Source organism: Triplophysa dalaica, chromosome 12 (genome assembly GCF_015846415.1).
Source record: "Triplophysa dalaica isolate WHDGS20190420 chromosome 12, ASM1584641v1, whole genome shotgun sequence".
Lineage (NCBI taxonomy): Eukaryota > Metazoa > Chordata > Actinopteri > Cypriniformes > Nemacheilidae > Triplophysa > Triplophysa dalaica.
The window spans coordinates 21,291,430-21,311,232 of record NC_079553.1 but is presented as its reverse complement, the minus strand read 5'-3'; positions in this window follow the sequence as shown (position 1 = coordinate 21,311,232).

Genomic DNA, 19,803 nt, shown 5'->3' with positions numbered 1-19,803 from the left:
TAGCATTATTTAAGGTTGGCAGAATGAAACTTTTCTGGGCAAACTCTTCGCTTGAACCAGAACAGTTCATGTAACAGGATTCAATTAAAATGATCCGACAGATTCAAGCAAATATGGAGGAGATGGGGATGGAGGTGGGATTTGGGTGCAGCGCGATTAAGCAGTTGATATGGAGCAATGAAAGGCAACTTCATTAGGAAGGAGTCTAGTATGTGTTGGATGACCATTGGCTAAGGTTGATTAGCTGCACCTAATAAAAGATTTACTCACGTGACCTGACAGAGCTTGATCTACAAAACAAAATTTGAATAAATGGCAACACATGCCATTTCCATAGTTGGAAACATCACTTTGTGCATCTCATCTTATTTGCAACCAAAGTAAAACCAAACGATAATTTATAACAAAAGAAAGCTGAATCTCATATCAGTACAAACACAGCTTCACATTATGAAACACTTGAGTTAAAAACAAGACTGTCGACAGCAAAAGTTAGAATTCAGACCGGATTAGTGATACGATATGCACACACCTGTGACGTTCCTGTTCACATTTGCTGACCTGAATTAGATTTATGGATGTTGTACTGATGTCATGAGTCTTAATAGATTTTTTATGCCGTAATATCTTCCCGGTGATCATCTTTCTACAGCTCTTATCTACCACATCACACGAGTCCAGTCGGGCCTTTTGTTTTCGGTGATGACTGTCGGCTTTGACAGGTTATGTTTTGAGCCCAATAAGTAGGCACTTGTGCGACATAAGTAGAAAGCATCTAGATTTAAACAGCTGGCGTCGTGCGCGCGGCCTCTCCTCTCCTTCACACTTCCTCAGACAGTAATGTGCCCGGAAACAGAGGAAAGCAGCTGCCGGTCCGACCATAAAGCTGAGAGCAGGGGCGTTAATTGTTTCCCCGCTGAGAAGGAATTAGTTCAGACCAACCACCACCCTCCCCAACACCAGCTGAAATCCAGCGAGGGGCGAGATGCGAGGTGGGCCGCTTTGGCAAAGCTGGAGAGGAGAGTGGGGGCAGGCCCAGCGGTAACTCGATTAGACCGTGCAGGGAGGGAGTGAAGATTTCGTTCCAGGATGTCCACACACATGCCCAATGAAATCTCAGGTTACTCCAACAACAACGGTGAAAGACAAAGCAAGAATGAGAAAGAACAAGAGAGGACAAAGAGACAGAGGTGAAAATAATCCACATACTGAATGAGGCTAGATTCATTTGACTGATGGATCTACGATGGGATTATTTATTAATCACGCTACCTTTAGTTTTGTCTGAATTACCGAGTCATATATAATTTAAAATTTTACATTATAAGGGAAATTTAGATCAAATTTTATCGCCGTAATGTTCACAGTTTTTTTACTTGGGAGATTTTTACTTTTATTGTAACTCCTATTATTTTCTACGATTCTCAGTATTGTAATATTGCATTATTGTATAATTACATGTTTATTTTTTAATTTTTTAAATGAATAGCAAGATATGCGCCGATATATACCTAATCGGCCGATAGTTTAAAAACAACCTTTGATCAGGGCTGATCCGGTCAATGGGCTAGTTGCACAAAATGGCCCCTGTGAGCTTTTGCGGCGCCAGGGTCGGCAGACTCATTTCTGGTCGTAAAACATCATACAGTTGTTTTGCCTTAACGAAGTGCTCAGCAATGTAAAGAGGATCTTTTATATGGCTTATGTATTACTTTCTTCTTTTTTAATAAAAAAACACCCATATGCCAGCCGAAAATGCTCCTTTTCCCATACACTGTTATTCGTCCGGAGATTAGTCTGCCGACCCTGGCGTCCCAAAAGCTCACCAGCGCCATCTTATGAAACTAGCAAAATAAAAGAGGAACGGAAAATGCAATAATTTTGTGCTCAAGTGTATAGAAAATGTTAAGGAACATCAGCAGTTTAATCTTCAATGTTATACTAATCATTATATGATTCAATAATATTATTTAATCTTCAGAATTTAGCTAATGCGAGTTTATTAAAACCATCAAACTATCAATAGATATCACTTTGAATAATCGGCTGTCGGAGGAGAAAATTTGTATCGGTGCATCTCGAACAACACAATACAATAGAACTTTGATGCCGTATAAAATATTTAAATAAATATTAAGGGATCATTTATTATTGTTCTTTTCACAATAATAACCAAAACCTTCATTCTTAAGTTTATTTTCTTTTAGGGTATCTGAATTTCCCAGATCCAATTTCTTGAGATTCACATACTTAAAAGCCACCAACGATCAATAAATAATTTAATCTTCCGATCAGATTCTAGAGCTGCCTGGAACTATTAGATTACTCATCCGGTTTATAGGACTCAACATTGTATTGCTTTTACCAACATTTTATTAAAGCAATAAGCCACTGGAGGTGATTTTATCTCTGTTAAGGGAGTTTCAGACGTTCTGAGTGTCCTGATGGTGCTTCATTAAAAACATCTTACCACGTGCACATCATTGTATGCGTACGGTTTGCGTGTACATCATTTTCTTCATTTGTCCCTTCCCGAGGTAACGGTGGGTGGTCACGAGCATCTGCTCTTCAGAGGCGTGCGGATGGACGGCTCGTCTCTAGAGGTGACGGCGAGGTGGCTCTTCATATTAGTTTGCTTTGCACTTAATGAAGCTGCAGGCCGTGAAGGTCCAAGCACTCATAAATGATGTATTCATTAAATCAATGGTGCTAAATGATGACTGTAAAGACACGAGTGACCTGGCTTCTCCTGTTGGGCGGCGATTACCGTAGAGACTGCCAGCTGGGTGACATGGATGCTTTCACCATTTAGACTGTCAATGAGACACTTAAGGCTAATAAATGAGTCCACTTCAGCACCTCTGAGTTTTTACGGAGTGGAGTGGAGGGTTTAAACTGTCTGCAGGTGGAATGACGGCATATTTTTAATATTCATTTATGAGTGAAGTTGTGTTGGTGGCGTTATTGGAGTCTTGTCTGTCTTTGTGTAGTCTTGGCTGTCTATCTGTCTGTATGTTTTCTTTCTGCCTCTCTCTTTAGTCTTGTGTGTCTGTCTATCTGACTGTCTGTAGTCTTGTGTTTCTGTCTGTCTGTCTGTCTATCCTCATATCTGTCTGTCTATAGTCTATTGAATTATCTGTCTATAGTTTTGTCTTTCCTTGCATGTATTTTCCTGTCTGGCTGCTGGTCTGTCTGTCTGTTGTCTTGTCCGTCTGTCTGATTTTCCATAATCTTGTTTGTCTGTCTGTATATATTCCTGTCTGGCTGTATGTAGTCTGCCTACTTCCCTGTCTATCTATCTACTTGCATTTCCATAGTGCGTCTGTCTGTCTGTCTGTCTATCTGCTATTCCATAGTCTTGTTTGTTTGTCTGTCTATATCCCTGTATGTCTGTCTGTATGTTTCTCTGTCTGTCTGTCTGTCTGTCTCTTATACTGCAGTCTTGTGTGTCTGACTTTCTATATTGCTGTCTGTTTGTGTGTCTTTTGCCCTGTCTGTCTGTCTGTATAGAGTTTTGTGTGTCTGTCTGTTTGTCTATAGACTTGTTTGTCTGTCTGTTAGAGACGCATGTTAAAGTGACGGCTCACCAAAAAAATAATTCATCATTTATTTACCCTCTTGTCATTTCAAACCTGTATGCTTTTCTTTCTTCCGCAGAACACAAAGAAGATATTTATAAAAATGTTGTTAACTGGCACAATCCCTTTCAATGGTTTTGCGTCGATACGATAGAAGTAAATGGGTGCGGGCGCTGTTCGGTAACCAACTTTCTTCAAAATATCTTCTCTTGTGTTCTGCGGTAGAAAGAAAGTCATGCAGGTTTGAAATGACAAGAGAATGAGTAAATGATGACAGAATTTTCATTTTTTGGTGAACTTTCACTTTAAACCTCCTGCTATTGCATCAAACCAAATGCATTTTGATATTTTGCATAATCTAAACATCTTAGAGGTCAAGAACACAGCAGGGGCCTTTGTGTCACACAAGTGAAGTCAGTTGGCCTGTTACCAGAGCTATTTCAACAGGGGCCGCAGAGAAAAATGACTCCAGCTCATCTTTAAAAACAAATATTTCCAACCTCCGTAATTCGGACGATTTAAATCATTTGCACCCAGTAATGTTTGAGTGTTTTCTCATCCTGTGGAGGACTTTTGCAGCGTTACCTTTTCTTTCCCACTGGAGTCATCTCTCCCGCAGCAGAGCGCATTAGAGGTAAAATAATGCCTCTCCTCAATCCTGTCTCTCAGCCCATGAGCATCAGCGAGCAGGTTCACTGGCATAATATCTTAGTTGTCAGGAGCGGTAAATAAGCAGCCTGATATGTATTATCTCTGTAATGGCTCCAGGACTACGCTTTTACTGATATGATGCAGTCGTTAATCGTCGAGGATTTCGATTTGGTACAAATCCCAAAGGTGACACTAATGTATCCAAATATATTTGCAACAGATGTTAGTTTTTATTTTTAATGACGGAACAAGAGTTTAAGATTTTCATTATCGTCAAACAGCAAGTTTTTAAATGAGGCCTTTGCTTGTGCTTTAATGTGAGAAGTGTACCACCTACTGGTCATAAATTGCTTTTCAGCATAATCATCAGGTCTCACTGTATGTGTAAACATTAGTACAGTTCACAAATAAGATCGCGGAAAGGAGCAGAATAATGTAATGATGTCATTTATGTATAACCTGCGGTGTTTTTGAAGAGGAAAGACATGCAGTTTGAATGTGACATTAAAATTCTGTTTTTATTATAACCACACACAAAAATGATTTTTTCAATTATGTTATTGTTACAGAATATGACACCATTTTTTTGTCTTTTATATAGAAAGCATTGATCTGGAATATACAGATAACGGCTGTAATGGTGTTTGTTGTACTGAGTGCACTGGAAGTAAATGAAGCATTTTAGTCTTTTATTAATAAAAAAACATTAGAATTTCACCTCAAGGTTCAGGAAAAACAGCTGTGGCAACTTCCAGGGACAAATCAAGTGTATTTTTAAACCACACCTGCACCAAAGTTTATATCAATAATCCAACCTAATTTCAATATTATTATTTTACACACTTTGACGGGCCTACTACATTTTTAAGATATTATGCTGCATTCATTCAAATCTGGATATGGATAGGAGGCGATGCAGTTGTGTTTTAATGTTTTGTAATAAGGGTTCAAAAAAAGACAGAGAAAGTGCATGGCATTTCAATTTATTTTTAGCAGTTGCTACCCATTAAAAAACATAATGGACACTCCCAATATTAAGAAAAGTCATTAGAAGTTTGTTCACTTCAATGTGATATGCATTAAACTCTGTTAAGTGAAGAGTCTCATATTATGGTGTAGGCTATTGAGCTCGTGCTCAAGTTAAAAAGTTCAACTTGTACCCCACGTGCAACTGACCTTTCATAAATCACATGACTCGCGCAAGATCTGTTTTGCAATGGTCCAAATATTCCCCAACACCATAAGTGTACAAAGCAAGATGTCCTGGAGACTAGGTCTCTAAATGTCATTTCATAGTTGAAGGGGGGCGTCCTGAACGTGGGCCGGGGTAAACAAGAACTCTCACCCCGTGAACCGCTCACTGAGGAAGAGAGTGCCGTGGACACCTAAGTGATGACTTTATAAATGAAAGCAGATGTTTAGAATTATGAACTGTCGGTTCGCATATGGAGGACGACGGTGATGAAACGCTTCCCGACCCCGCGCGCGATCAGTCACTTCTGTTGCGCGCGTGCTCCGTGGTACCGACACGACAGCGCTTCAGTGCGCAGGTTAAAGCTCCCCTCAGACTCGTGATTAGGGGCGTCACCCCCATCTCTTTCTTCCCCCCGTTTCTCAACGTCGATGCGATATTTCTTTTTTTGTGCGCGCGAGCATCAAAGTTTGATTGATCTGGTTGTTGTAGCGTCTGTGATTGATGGCGGCGCGCACGCCCGCTAGCACTTCTCCGAGAACGAGAAAAGGAGGTCCTGTCAGTATCATTGATCTTCTTCTAAATGAAATGTTCCGTTTCCCGCTGCATTTTATTGTTAAGTGCAGTTCATTAGCGACAGAAAGATGGATCACCGACGCTCTCGAGTCAAGTGAATCACCGCGTTACAACAGCGCGCGACACGCTGCCTGGTAGGCCGAGTCAACCTCAGGGCAAAAGCATCCATAACGCCTGATCTGTGACAGAGAAAGATGCTGACCAGAAGTACACCATCTTGTGTGCCTGGTTGTAGTTTGCATCAAACGATTTTGACAATCTCAACCACAGACAATGAGTTACCATTAGACAGAAAAATGTAAAATGATATGTATTAATTATTTCTCCTTGACGTAAATGGAGTGCAAATTGAAACTTTGCTCAAGTTTTGTCTGCGTATCAGGTAATTCTCACAATCTCACAAATGTCTCCATTTGAGATGTCTCTGACTGAGCTCAGATTTGTCAAGTCTGCAATCAAAAGTCAATATTATTGAAGATCTCGATATGACCTCATACATTTCCCATTACATTTAACCATATCCAGATTATTTGACCTCAATGCATTTTACACCTCGATACTGTTTATGTTTTTAAAAATTACAGTCTTGTTTGTTTCTGTTATTTATTCTTCTAAACAATTTTAGAAGAAATATATGAGATTAAGTTGATACTTAAATGAAACACAACTTTCTCAGCCAATAAAGAGCAACCTCTTGAGCAGTAAAATTATCCGTTTCTCTTTGTAGGTCTCTCAGTTTCAGTCATTGTCAGTTCTGCTGCAGCTGCAGTCTACTGTATGTTCTTCGCCGTGTGAGAGTCTTTCTGAACATTGTTTCATCTTCACAGCAATATTTCCACTACTGTAATAGTGTAATATTTCCACTCGACACCCGAACAATAAAAGCCATCGCGGACAGAGCCATGCCTTTGTTTGCGGCTGTTAAACATATTTCGTATCTGAGTGTTTAAAGTGCAAACTTTAGAGGACGTGGCCCAAACATTGCGTGAGATGTCACACCGACGACCTGAATGCAGTTACAAAAGCTGACTCACTGACAAATGACTCGCTGACCACAGCTCAGGATGGCTTTGCTGTTTGCACAAAACAGGCCGCAGAATTTGTATAACAAATATGAAATGACACCCACACATGTTCGTTCTTCACAGAATCTGATAGGTCAATAACCTTAAAGACTTTGTCGGTTTTGTGTGTGCCTGCTAAATTTAAATACTGCAAAATGTCATAACCAGAGTCGAGATTACTGCAATTTTATTGGTAGCTGAAATCGGATTAATTTATTGTAAAAATAATTATTAATGCCGAATAAAAATGTCTGTCAAATAATATCGAAAAAGTTCCCTCACTTCATATGGCTTGATAACTTTAGATAACTGAATGAGATATACATTTAATACATGTTTTACAGCAGCTTTATAAGGAAAAAGGAAAAAAACACGTTGATCACATTTAATATCAAATCATTGTTAATCAATATTATCGCATTTAATAATTAAATCAAATTTAATTATCATATTAAATATTCATTTAGTATAGACTATTTCAATAATAAACGTAATTTTGTTTAGAATTTGAGAACATTTTTTAATTTCCTTAGAATTTATTTTATTAATATAATTTATAAACGTTAATATCGCTGTTGAATACATTAAACATCAAAAACTCTTTATCATATTGTTTATTCATTCTATAATTTATTACCGCCTGATTCTTGAATTATTGCTTGAAATGTGATGCCTTGTTTACTTATATACTTGAAGGCAACATTTCATTAAATTCCCTAATATTTACAAGCATAATAATAGTTTCTAATCTGCAGTCTATTTCTTTGTGCAGTGATTTATTTTTCACAATGCTCATTAAGAACAGCCGTCAGACATCATTCATTCATTCTTTGACTACTGTACACAATGGATTTAACCTCTGTGTTCCTGAACAGTTTGACTGTGAAACAGGGCTAAGGTTATTCCCAGTCCTACAGGTACATGTGGCTTCCATTTGGAGATGTGCGACCGGTTCTGCTCTCATCCATATTCATCCTGTGAAAATGGGGGAACGTGGCATATGGTTGGTACTGCTGTACACCCCGCAGAACGAGAGAGACACATTCAAAATTGGATTTAACACGCCAATTCCCTAATGACCTTGTGGGCTGACACAGTTACTATCCTGAAGGTGTATCAGGCAGGTCTAATCGTATTACAATAGCGTGATTCTTCCACAGATCTGTCCCAACCTGGACTTTTACAGCCTGAAGAAATACTGGAGTAGCATTAGCAACACCCTCCCCACCCCAATGCTGCAGTGTTTTTTCAAGCCAGCTGATGTTGTTTGATGCCTACTGCAAATATTAAAAAGAAAATCTTTCTCTGATCTTGTAAGTTAACAGTTTGAAGGTGTTTTATGGCTTGTCGAATGTTGTCAGGCCGCATGTTAGCATTGTAGCCTGTTATAATGCTGCAACCCCACTCTATATCGCCATCTCTGTTCGAAACATTACATTGCAGGTTATCTTTGAAAGTGCTTTTTGTAATTTTTGGAGAATCTATTGACGATTATATTCATTGTATATAACGTGTGCATTGCGTTACATGCATACGTGTCCAACTCGCTAATGCCTTCGCGTTGCCTCCATTCACGTTTATAATACGTCCGCCTGTCCACTCCTGGTCGTGACCATAGGCCGTCGGTGGGGCAGCCGTTCTGGACTTTGACAGAATGTCCTACTGGTCAGTTCATCCCTGCATCGTACTGTGTCAGCCTCCATAGTGCTTTAAAAGGAGGCAGTGGAGTGAGCCATTGGTTGCAATTCGCAACATTACCACTAAATGCCGCTAAATTTCATACCTTTAAGCGGGCTGATTTCAAATGACATCATACTGAAACTGTACACCACATCTCAATTTAAAAATCATTGTTCTAAGATTACCATTGGGATTCGGGGTACAACGTTTTTAATTCAGATTTTTTTTGTATTACCTGCTTTTTGTTACTACTGTCATGGCGGAGTAAAAATAAGATAACACATGAGATCACCCCTGCTAGTTTTATTGGAACTCTTTCAACCTTATTTTAAAAGCATCCCAGAAGGCACGTTATGTAAGCTTAAAATAAATTAAACTAGATTTTTTTTATGTTAATTGAAATAAAATAAACTATTTACCTAAATATTATTTGAAAAACAAAAAATGTAAAAACAAAAAAATGAAAAGAGGTAAAGCAAATGTAACAGATATACCAATACAAATAAATAAATAAAATTAACTAAAAAAAATATTAAAAAGATAAAATAAATGCTAAATCAATATATAAAAACTACAAATTAACTCTGCATGGTTGCCTGCTCTTTTTTCACATTCTCCTCCTGGCTCATCTGTTTAAAACATATAATTCATTTTTTTGTTCTAAGGACATTTACATGTAACCACTATTCATACGTCCATACTAAACAAGCATTCAAGTGTACAGTAAGACTTCAGAATAAAAGATGTGAAGATCAATGGAAACATATTCAGTCAATTATAATTTTTTTTTTAGTTTATTAGTTTAGTTTATTATCCCAAATATTTCAAGTTCATCTTTGATATTTAACACTCCTATGTGGCAGGTCTAGAATTAAATGTTGAAATACCCTATAACATAGTGCTCTTCAATACTTGATTCTGATTGGTCAGTGGTGGAATTCAAAGGACTGTTATTTTCTACAACCACTGAAACATGTCATTCACAGCTCATCTGGTTACTGCGACTCATCTTGACCAGCACAAACTTTATGTCTAATGTATAAACCTGCTGCATGTTTTGTTTTCTTGTGCCAGGTTTGAGCTAATGGCAAGTAGCTGTGTAAAACGTGGGATGATGTACATCTGGCCGCTGATGGAGACCTGACACAAAGCTTTATTCCTTACTTCCCATTTTAGACCCTAAGTCATGGACACCTAACTACCTTTAGTATCTGATGCGCTGAATAATTCTTGGGGTGTGGATTATTCCCGGTTGTGGTGTGTCCCAGCTGGGCAGAGGGTGAGCTCGGGGAGGCAGGTAGCACTGCTGACAGATCGCTCTGTTAATTGCTAATTGTGTCTCTCATTAGGCGCAGGGGTGACAGGTGTTGTTAGTGTGTTGTGAGTTTTTCTGCTCTCTCACATGACTTGTGCCGGTTCCCCAGCGCTTTAGTGCAGATCGACACGCTAATGGCTCCCCGGGGATATCCCATCAGCCCCTTGGCACGATGCGCCGAGAGTTCAGCGTTTGATACTGTGTTGCACTCGCTCCGGAATTCCCAGCGGATGAGGATTCGCTGTCTATCACTGCCTACCTGCTCTCAGGTTATAGGGATAAGTCATTTGGAAATAGAGTTTATTTAGGTGAGCCAGGTATCTAATAGCAGGACGTACCAGATCAAATGTTATTCCCTAAAGGTGTTAAAAGGTAAAAGGAGACAGTTTTGTTTTGTGATTTAATAATGTGCTTTTGTTCTGGTTGTTGCACTGGCTTGGATTTCTTGCTTTCGCAGTATTTGTAGTGTGTTTGAACGAAAGCAATAAAGTTCACTCTCTACAAAGAATTCTCTAGTTTGCTTTGAATTAAGAAAATTAAAAATGACATTTGATATATTTTGAATATGCTGAGAAAACATGATTCAATAAAATCATGAAATTGAATCATTACAGTATACAGTATTGTATTTCAATAGGGTAGAGATGTTTATAAAGCCCTTCGCAAGATGTAAACACTGGTCCAAAAGCACTTCCAGTAATTTTTCATTTATTTATTATTATTATTTTAAATCATACATGCATGATTAAATATTGAATAGGTTAGGAATTTTCTTTTAATTGTGTTTTGTTCAAATGTTTGTTTGGCATTAAAGATCTGAAACAGGAAGTTCTTCTATCAGCTGGAGCAATATAATAGTTATTTCCTGGAAAATTACAGGATATAAGGATGTATATTTGTTTTTCTGGTAAATTTGTAATCTTTTCTCAAATTTTACAGTTTTTAGTTTTACGAATTTCAAAAATAAACTGGGGGCACCGGAAAAAAAATTCTCGTAAATTTGTAGTCTTTTTCGGCATTTTATTTTAATTTATTTCAAAAATGCATACAAAATTTCGTTTTTTGACATTTTACGTGGAAAATCTGTAAAAGAAAATAACAGAAAATTCAGTATAATTAATTTTTTTATGCAGTGTTGTCTTAAAGCTGTGAAGGTTTGGTTAATGGGTGACACTTCATTATTGCTATTTTACATCATACATTTGTGTAAGATTCTCATAGTACACATTCATACAATTTAGCCCCCATTTATAAAACATTCACAAATTCCTGAGAGATCAGGCTCAACATTTTGTTTGAGTAGGCCTTAAAAGCACATGCCCTCCGGTCACTCTGTCTTCTGCGTAATAGAAAAGTAAAAGCAATAATGATTGTTTTCCTGATTGATAATTATTAATATTGTGTCTCAAGTGCTGATGTCCCTGTTTACCCTGTTGAAAGTCTCTCTCCGGTGTGTCGTGTTTTCACTGGCTACTAATTACAGCCTGAGGCTTCTCAATTCAGTGTCTCCCCAGACCAACTCGACCCTACGGCTCTGATATTACTCCCTTCTTGCTCTGTGTTTTTTCTCTTTGCTCCATGTGTCTCTCTCTGTGGACATTAGCTCTTCTCGCTGCTGAATATTAACGCTGGTATTAAAAGGCTGGCTCACCTGCCATCTAATGTACAGTATATTATCAGACAGTGTGTGATACTAAGGGCCGCTGGTAATAACTCCCCCGTCGCCGGCTGGTTAATGAAGCACTCCCGCTCTGGGACGGGTACGCTGGCGGAGTCAGCTCAGGGGACACCCACCTTTCCTGGTCCTTTGAGTGAACGCTTGAAACTCTTCTCAGGGACGAAATCCATCTCTTGAGTTTTGTTTCGAGTCTGAAAAGAAACAGACACATGTTGTTATTTTATTATTGGCGTTACTGCTTGTCAATCTGTGATCTTCTTATATTTGCATTCATTACATCAAACTACTCGAAAAGAAATTTAAGCTTAGGGAATATGTGTGATGGGGCTTTGGTTGTCAAGTGGTTGCTAGGGTTAGGGTTAGGATGATGGAGTGGTTGCTAGGGTATTCTGGTCTCCACAGTAATTCAAGCCACATCATATATAAGACATATTTGATATTTTTTTAATAACAAAAGGCCTAAACAAGTTTGTACAATATGAGTGATGCTTTATCAATCCAACATAAAGTCACAAAACAGAAATGCTCCTGATGTCAAAACGCATCTGTGTATTTCCCTCAGATGTTGTTGATGCTGCGTGACCGTCTTTTTGAAGAAAATGTTGTGAGGCAGAATATTTCTGTCGCATCCTGTGTCTATTAATGGTGACCGTTGATAAAACAAGAGGTGGGTGTTCGTTTCAGGATGCTTTGACAAGCGTGTGATTTATCCAAAGCCATCCGTTGAGTTTGTGCTGGTGTGCGCGTGTCAGTCATAATAAACATCATGCGCGAGCTTCCTCAGCCAGCGGCTTTTGATCGCGGCATCTTCTGGCGAACTCTATTTAAACAAGCTGGTAAACATGCCTGTCTTCATTCATTATTTCATCCCTCATCATGATCAAACCTCTCAATTTAATGAGGCAAATAGATATTTCTGCAGTGATTGTCTCTCTCCCTCCAAGTATTAAGAATATTAAATGGACACATCTGTTTTTAATTAGCCGCTAAAGTCACCTCGACGCTGCCTTCCATTTCAATGCACTTCTTGGGCTGTGTTTTTTCATCATAGGCCTACCTGATCTGAGTAAACAGAGTAAGCATTTGACTCCAAAGGCTCTTCTTCAATGTCTCTTTCCTGGTTGGTTTTTAAGGCCTCATCTGAAGCCAAACCTGAGTGGAAACACATAAATGAAGGATACGATTATAAATACAGAAGCTTAAAAAGCAGCTCATCCTGCTGCGTTATAGAAATGTCTTTATATTTCTCATTTTCTGTTTTATCTTATGTCTTAACTGCCTTTGTATGTATTAAACAGATGCTATTTTGCAATAATACGTAATTGTCAAAAGTGCTATAGAAATAAATTCTAAAATTTAAATGGATGCTGTGAAAACTGTAAATCTGTAAATGTAGGACAGAAAAAATCAGACTGAGAGATATGAAATCATGTGAGTTTCTCTGCAATTTTAGTCCAGTTGAAAATTGTTTGCTTTGGTAACTTTTTAAGTTTATTAAGCTATGTTTTATCGACAACACCATGTGTACATTAGTAAATGCTTAGCGTTCATTACATTGAAATCGATCTTTACCAATATTGATTTACTTTACCGTAGCCTACATGCAAGGCTTTGAAGTGTCCATCATTTATTGTTTACCTTCTGTACTCCGTGTACTGTGATGCTTCTTTAAAACAATCTTTAGATAATCTGTCAATGTTAATAAAATTGAATAATTGGGATTTTAACCCAAGACTTCTGGCACCCAAAGCAGGAATATGCACTGAGAGGTCAAAGGTCACCATGTGCCATTAAATAGGCTGTTTAAAAAGAGATGTGTGTCCTCACCATACTGTTAAACGCTCAGTTGAGCTTTGCACACACACCCTTGTCATGCCCACGGGAATTATGGGAAAGGTTACTCAATGAGGTGAGCTGTTAGTTTTGCAGACATGGCATGTTAGGGTGCAGTTGACTGGATGTCCGAGCGCTTTTGAGAATACACACAGGCAGGTGTCAGCCCCTCGCTAAAGATCCTTCTGCTGGTCCTCTGGGGATCAAAGACATAATTACATACAGACGAACATTTAGAAAGGGCACAGTGACATGCGTGTTCACACACAAACACACATTGTACTGTGAGCTTCAACTGCCCTCTAGTGGTACAGAAACAGACTGTTTGTGTCATCTTCATACTTCACAATCTCCTGTTCACTTATTCTGATATTCAAAACAAATTAAACAGACAGTGAAATATAGTTTCGATGGACAATCTAAAAGTAACATGCTCAAAAATTGTTTCGCTAAGCCTGGTCAAGCTGATTTTTAGTAAGATTTAGCCACCTGTCACCTGGTCTGAGGTTTTGATTTTGTGAAAGTTTAGTTAAGTTTGAGGATTATTTTTAGAGGATAAATTACCGTAAACAAGGCAGCCAAGTTGCATGTGTGTGTGAATCAATGTTGTATGATGTAGCATCATTTAGCAAATGTAGCATCATTTTGTCACAGATTTTGAAAATTAGCATTTACACAATACATTTAAAAAACTTATTTATTTTATTATTTATTATAATATAGATTCTGATTCTGTTAATAACTAACATACTTACTTTTTTCTTTTCTTTTATTTGAACTCTACTCTACTTTATTTTATTTTTATATTAATTTAAAGGAGACATGAACATATGTCCATCAGGTAAATATGCATGTTAATTTTCATCTGAAGTACCTGGTATAAAAACATAAATCTTTTTGTGACACTACTTATTTAAAAATTATAAAATCATCTATGAGATACTTTGCACATAATAAAACACCAAAAATATTACTTTAATTTACAATGTCAAATTGTTATAATATTGTATAGGCTACACCAAAAAAAAACCACACATTAACCTGGTATTTATTAAAGAAACATATCTCAATGGCTTTATAAATACTATCGTAAATTGCTTTGGACGACGCGTTTGCTAAATGTAAAATAAATGTTATCTTGCACACACTCGGATAAACTTTAATTGTGCATGTTTGCAATTAGATTTGTCCTTATCGTGGTCATTTCAGTGTTGCAGTACTCTCTTGTACCACCAGAGTGCAGTATAAACTCAGCTGAGACATGAGAACTGCCACAGGACATTATGTGCTGATCATGTGCCACACTTACTATATTTATACTGTGCATTATTTATGCATTATATGTATCTGTGTTGACCTACTATACACATTTTCAACAAAATGTACTACCACATTACTAAACTGTGTCAGACCATATTTGATACATACTCTTCATGGATGGAATCTTTTCTGTTGTGGTCCTGTTGACAGCGGTGGATGTTTTATCAGTTGTGCAATGCAGACATGTTTCTGAAGCATATGGAATTGCCCGGGCACTTTCTGATCTCAAACATTGAGTCATAACTCTACTTCAGAAATGAAGAATAAGACTCACATCACTGAAAAATGCCTAGTACAGAGGAAAATGGCGGATTCTAAAAAATTATAAACATGGGTTATTTTCTGAGATTCATAGTCATAGATGAGCCCAAACAAATGCACTCATGGTCTTATTAATGGGTTTTGGGTGATCATGAATAGAATTGCTGACACAGAGAAGCTTATTCATGCATTTGTGACCTCAAGACTTCATAACTGTAATGCACTACTTAGTGGTGTCCTGCATCATCAATAAACAAACTACAGTTAGTTCGGAAGGCAGCTGCCAGAGTTCTAACCTGTCCAGAAAATACCATCACATAACCACAATTGTATCATCGCTTCACTGATTACCCATTAAGTATCGTATTGACTTTAAAGTTCTTTTAATGACTTATAAATCCATAAACAGTTTAGCCCCTATCTACATAACAGAGCTTCTATCACATTCAACCCATCACAATCTCTAAGATCTTAAATCTCTTGGACATTTGATAACACCTAGAAAATAACTAAGAGTATCACCTACAACTCAACCTCTCCAAGACTGAACTCTTGGTTTTACCGGCCCAGCCATCAATTGAACACCACCATACCATTCAGTTCGGATCAGTAAATTCTGTTAGGAACCTAGGGGTGATGTTCAACAACCAACTTTTTAAAAAAATTACCTCCCACACCGCAGCATCCTCTCGAACTTGCAGGTGTGTGCACATTAACATGCCACAATTATTTGACAAACCATTAACTGTCTGTCTGTAAAAAAAAACCTTCATTCAGTTCATTCTCTCCTTTGCTTACTCCAGCTTTAATATTCCTAGTAGCATGGCCTTGTAAACTAACATTACTGTTTAGTGTGTTGACAAAATGTTTATATGCTCTACTACTTGTAAGAAGCTTTGGATAAAAGCGTCTGCCAAATGAATAAATGTAATATAAATGTAGACACAAAAGACACAACTTTTCAGGCAAGCATTAACTTACTGCATAATATGCTAAAAATAAAAAAAGGAACATCAGCTCGGATGCCCATCCCTAACTAGACACTACGCCAGCTACTTCTGAAAATCCAGTGCCATCCTCCTGCGAGAGCCTGCGGACTGACTGAGCATCCGGGCTCCATCTTAGGCAATTCCATCACCTACCAAGAGCAAAGTGATCATCTGACCATCCCAGCTCAGGCAATTTCAAGAGCAAAGACGGACTACTTGTCACATTAATGATAAACGTACAATAAATGACACCAGTTTGAAGTTATAGCTGCACTCAGTTACATTATGCCATTTCTATTTTCCCTGCTTATGACATTCCTCTGTTGTCTGATATCGATCACAAAATAAGACCAAATTCGACCAAAACAGTTTCAACAAATGAAATTTCCTAAATCACAACTAATAAGCTCTCCATATTTTTCATAAACATTTACTCAGTAACTTTTAATCTAATTCACTGAGTGCAGCTGTGACATGTCAGAGGAGAACTGGCCCTCCCGGATGAGACCGGTATCTCCTGAGTTATTTTTTTCTCCATTTATTTATCATTGAAGTTTGGGTTCCTCGCCATAGAGACTGCATTTATTATATATAATTTACTAGAATAATCTTGCTTGTTCTATAAACACCATGCACTGTGCTGTGTTTTGCCTTTTCTGTGTTTTTCTGTTTTTATTATTTTCTCCTGTAAGGCTGCATTGGAACAACGCACATTGTGAAAAGCGCTATATAAATAACATTGAATTTAATTGAATCGCCGAAGCGAAATGGCATCGCTAGGCCCTTTATAGGTGGGCTTTATCCACCCTAAATTTCAAGCATAGCGTCCCTAAATGCTTTGATTGATCATGTCATTTGTACAGGAAATCAAGATCATCTAACTCTTATTTTGAAGACGTGTGCTGCGTTATTTAGCGTTTATATAACGTGTTGTTTACAGTAGAGAGTGGCTATATAATGGAGACTGAGCCCCCCTAATATTGAAAACCCAGAATCACCTCTGCTGAGGCGTGTTTAAACCTAAAAAGTAAAGATGAAGAGCAATTTGTGGATGGGATTAGCAATGTTATGGTGTTTTTGACTACACAAAAAGCTCATTGAAGTGTGCTGTTAGTGTACTTATTTTAAACTAAAAAGGATTTTAAGTCTACTTTCTTATGAAATATTAAAAATACAACATATACATTATTATAAATTGAAATTAAGTTAACTTAAAGAAAACATACAAGTACACTTATTACAGAATAAAAACCACTAAACTAGTGGTTTGCTGAGAGTATACTTCATAGTGTACTTTAACAAACTAAACATGTGCTACAAATATTGAACTAGTTAACTATCAGTATACCAAGAAGTTCACTTGTAGTTTTAGTACAAAGATAAACATAGTAGTAAACATGTTGTGTACACAAACTTTAATGTATTTAAAGTGTACTTCAAAGTAAGGGCCAGTCCCCAATAGTAGACTCACGAGTAAACTATACTAGTACACTGAAATCAATATATTTAAAACATAAATTATAACTTAATATACTTGAACTTTCAAAATGTAATAACCTGAGCTCGAAGTATAATTCTTTTGTTAGGGTTGTCTTGAAACTAAGACCCTCTATCTCTTATAATGAGTATCAGTAATGGTAATGCTTGCTTTAGCAAACACATGTAATAAAAGATTTGTTAGGCAGTTGGTTTTATTATAATACAGCAGGAGAAAATGACACATCTGTTGCACATCCTGAATGTAAAATACTTTCTCTTCAACTTCAGCAAAAGCATTAAGACTCAAGACACTTCAGAGAGCTTCAAACATTCAGTGTGCACAATAACCGAGAATGTGGAGAGACAAACCATGACTAATGATGTAGTGGTACTCTAGAAATGTACAAAACATCGGTCCTGTGGGGTCGGACGTTTCTATTGATGCAGATCAGAAACACATCTTTGCTGAGACACGACACAAACCCACACGCACACTCAGACTCCTTCCAAAAGAAAGAGACACACTGTTGATTGAACTGAACAAGCGCCCATTGTGTTTGCGAATGACAAACGCTGTTCGTTTGGTTAAGGTCTTGTGACTTTGTTAATGGTCGACCAAAAAAATATATAGGAAGTTGTGCTGATCATATATAGATATATAGATACTGTAACTTTTTCTTGCTATTTAGTTTTTGAAACTCATTCTTTATTAACTTAGTAAGCACACACTCAAAACAGTTAATTAAACAGATTTCTTAATAACTAGCTGGATCCATATGGTGTGGTTTATATAAATGATCCTCACTGTGCATGACTGAAACTGATAAAAGGATTTCTAGTTCCCATAATGCTTTGAATGGAACTGCTTTAGAGTTTACTTAAAAAACTTAAAAAAATACATTTTCTGTTGTTCTATGTTTTCTCAATGAAGACTATAACTTTTATTTTTATGTTTAGAAGAGATCAAGAGTTTGACTTTTGGTTACCATTGTTCAGAAAAGTGAAGCTTGTAAACAATTTATGCGATTAAAGAGTATTAAATGAATGACGTCACTGCATGCGAGAAACCAAGCAAATCTCAAACTTCTGTGCAAACGGTTTATGGATTTGATTTCTTGTTCAGACACTATTGTAATGTTTAATGCTGACAGACACGTGACATGAATCATTTTCATTGACTAAATGAAACTACACAGCGGATTGAGTTCCCAGCATGCTTTGCTCAGATAACAGGATTTGGACTGTAAATGTTCAAATAAAAGTTTATCACTATGCATGTATGCACTATGCATGTAAACACGTGAAAACAGGTTTCTTTTTAAGCCGATTTTTTATGGATATCCGTTTATTTTGTGCATGTTTACACACTCACTGTCTCATGTGTATGGTCTATATCTGACTGCATTACAGTGGAATAGAAGGGGTCATTTGGAGCAAATACTTGTTTTTCTGTGTCTTTGGTGTTTTATAAGTTATCCATGACACGTAAAATTCCAAAAAGTAGGAGAACAAAAGATGCATTCTATCAAAAAGCAAATGGTCACCCAGAATGCCCTGAAACGCCTCGTGTACCACACCCCCACAAATCAACGTCATTTCGTAGTATGATTTGACTAAGACCGCCCAAATGTATACGCAATTAAGGTGGTGTACCGGTCATTGCAATTGCTTTGGAACACGATGTTACAAATATGGTAAGAGGTGTTACATTTCCCTCACACGCTTGAAGTATTCGACCAATTACTACGCACCGGTTAACTGACCAGTCATAGCACACCTCGCTTTTCAGAGCCAAGAGCTTTGTAAAAAATCTGCGCGTTTCAGAGAGGCAGAGCAAAGAGGAGATACAAACATGCACCGTATGTAGAAAATATTTTGTTTTTTAACCTTAAAGGAGACATCATATGAAAACCCCACTTTTTTCTGTGTTTAAGTGCTTTAATCGGGCCCCGGTTGCATCTAGCAACCCAGAAAACTTGAAAAATAAGAATCCAGTAATTTTGTTTTGGTGTGCCTTTCCCTGCAAGCATGTGAGAAATCGAAGCGTTCAGATTTCGTTCCGGTTGTGATGTTCAAAGCGGATTTTATTATAAAGTTACCGCCGCTTAACTACACAGTTCCACCCACCGCGCTCCTCTGTTGTTGTTTTCACAAGCGACAATTGTGACGCCATGGCTAAAGTTCGTG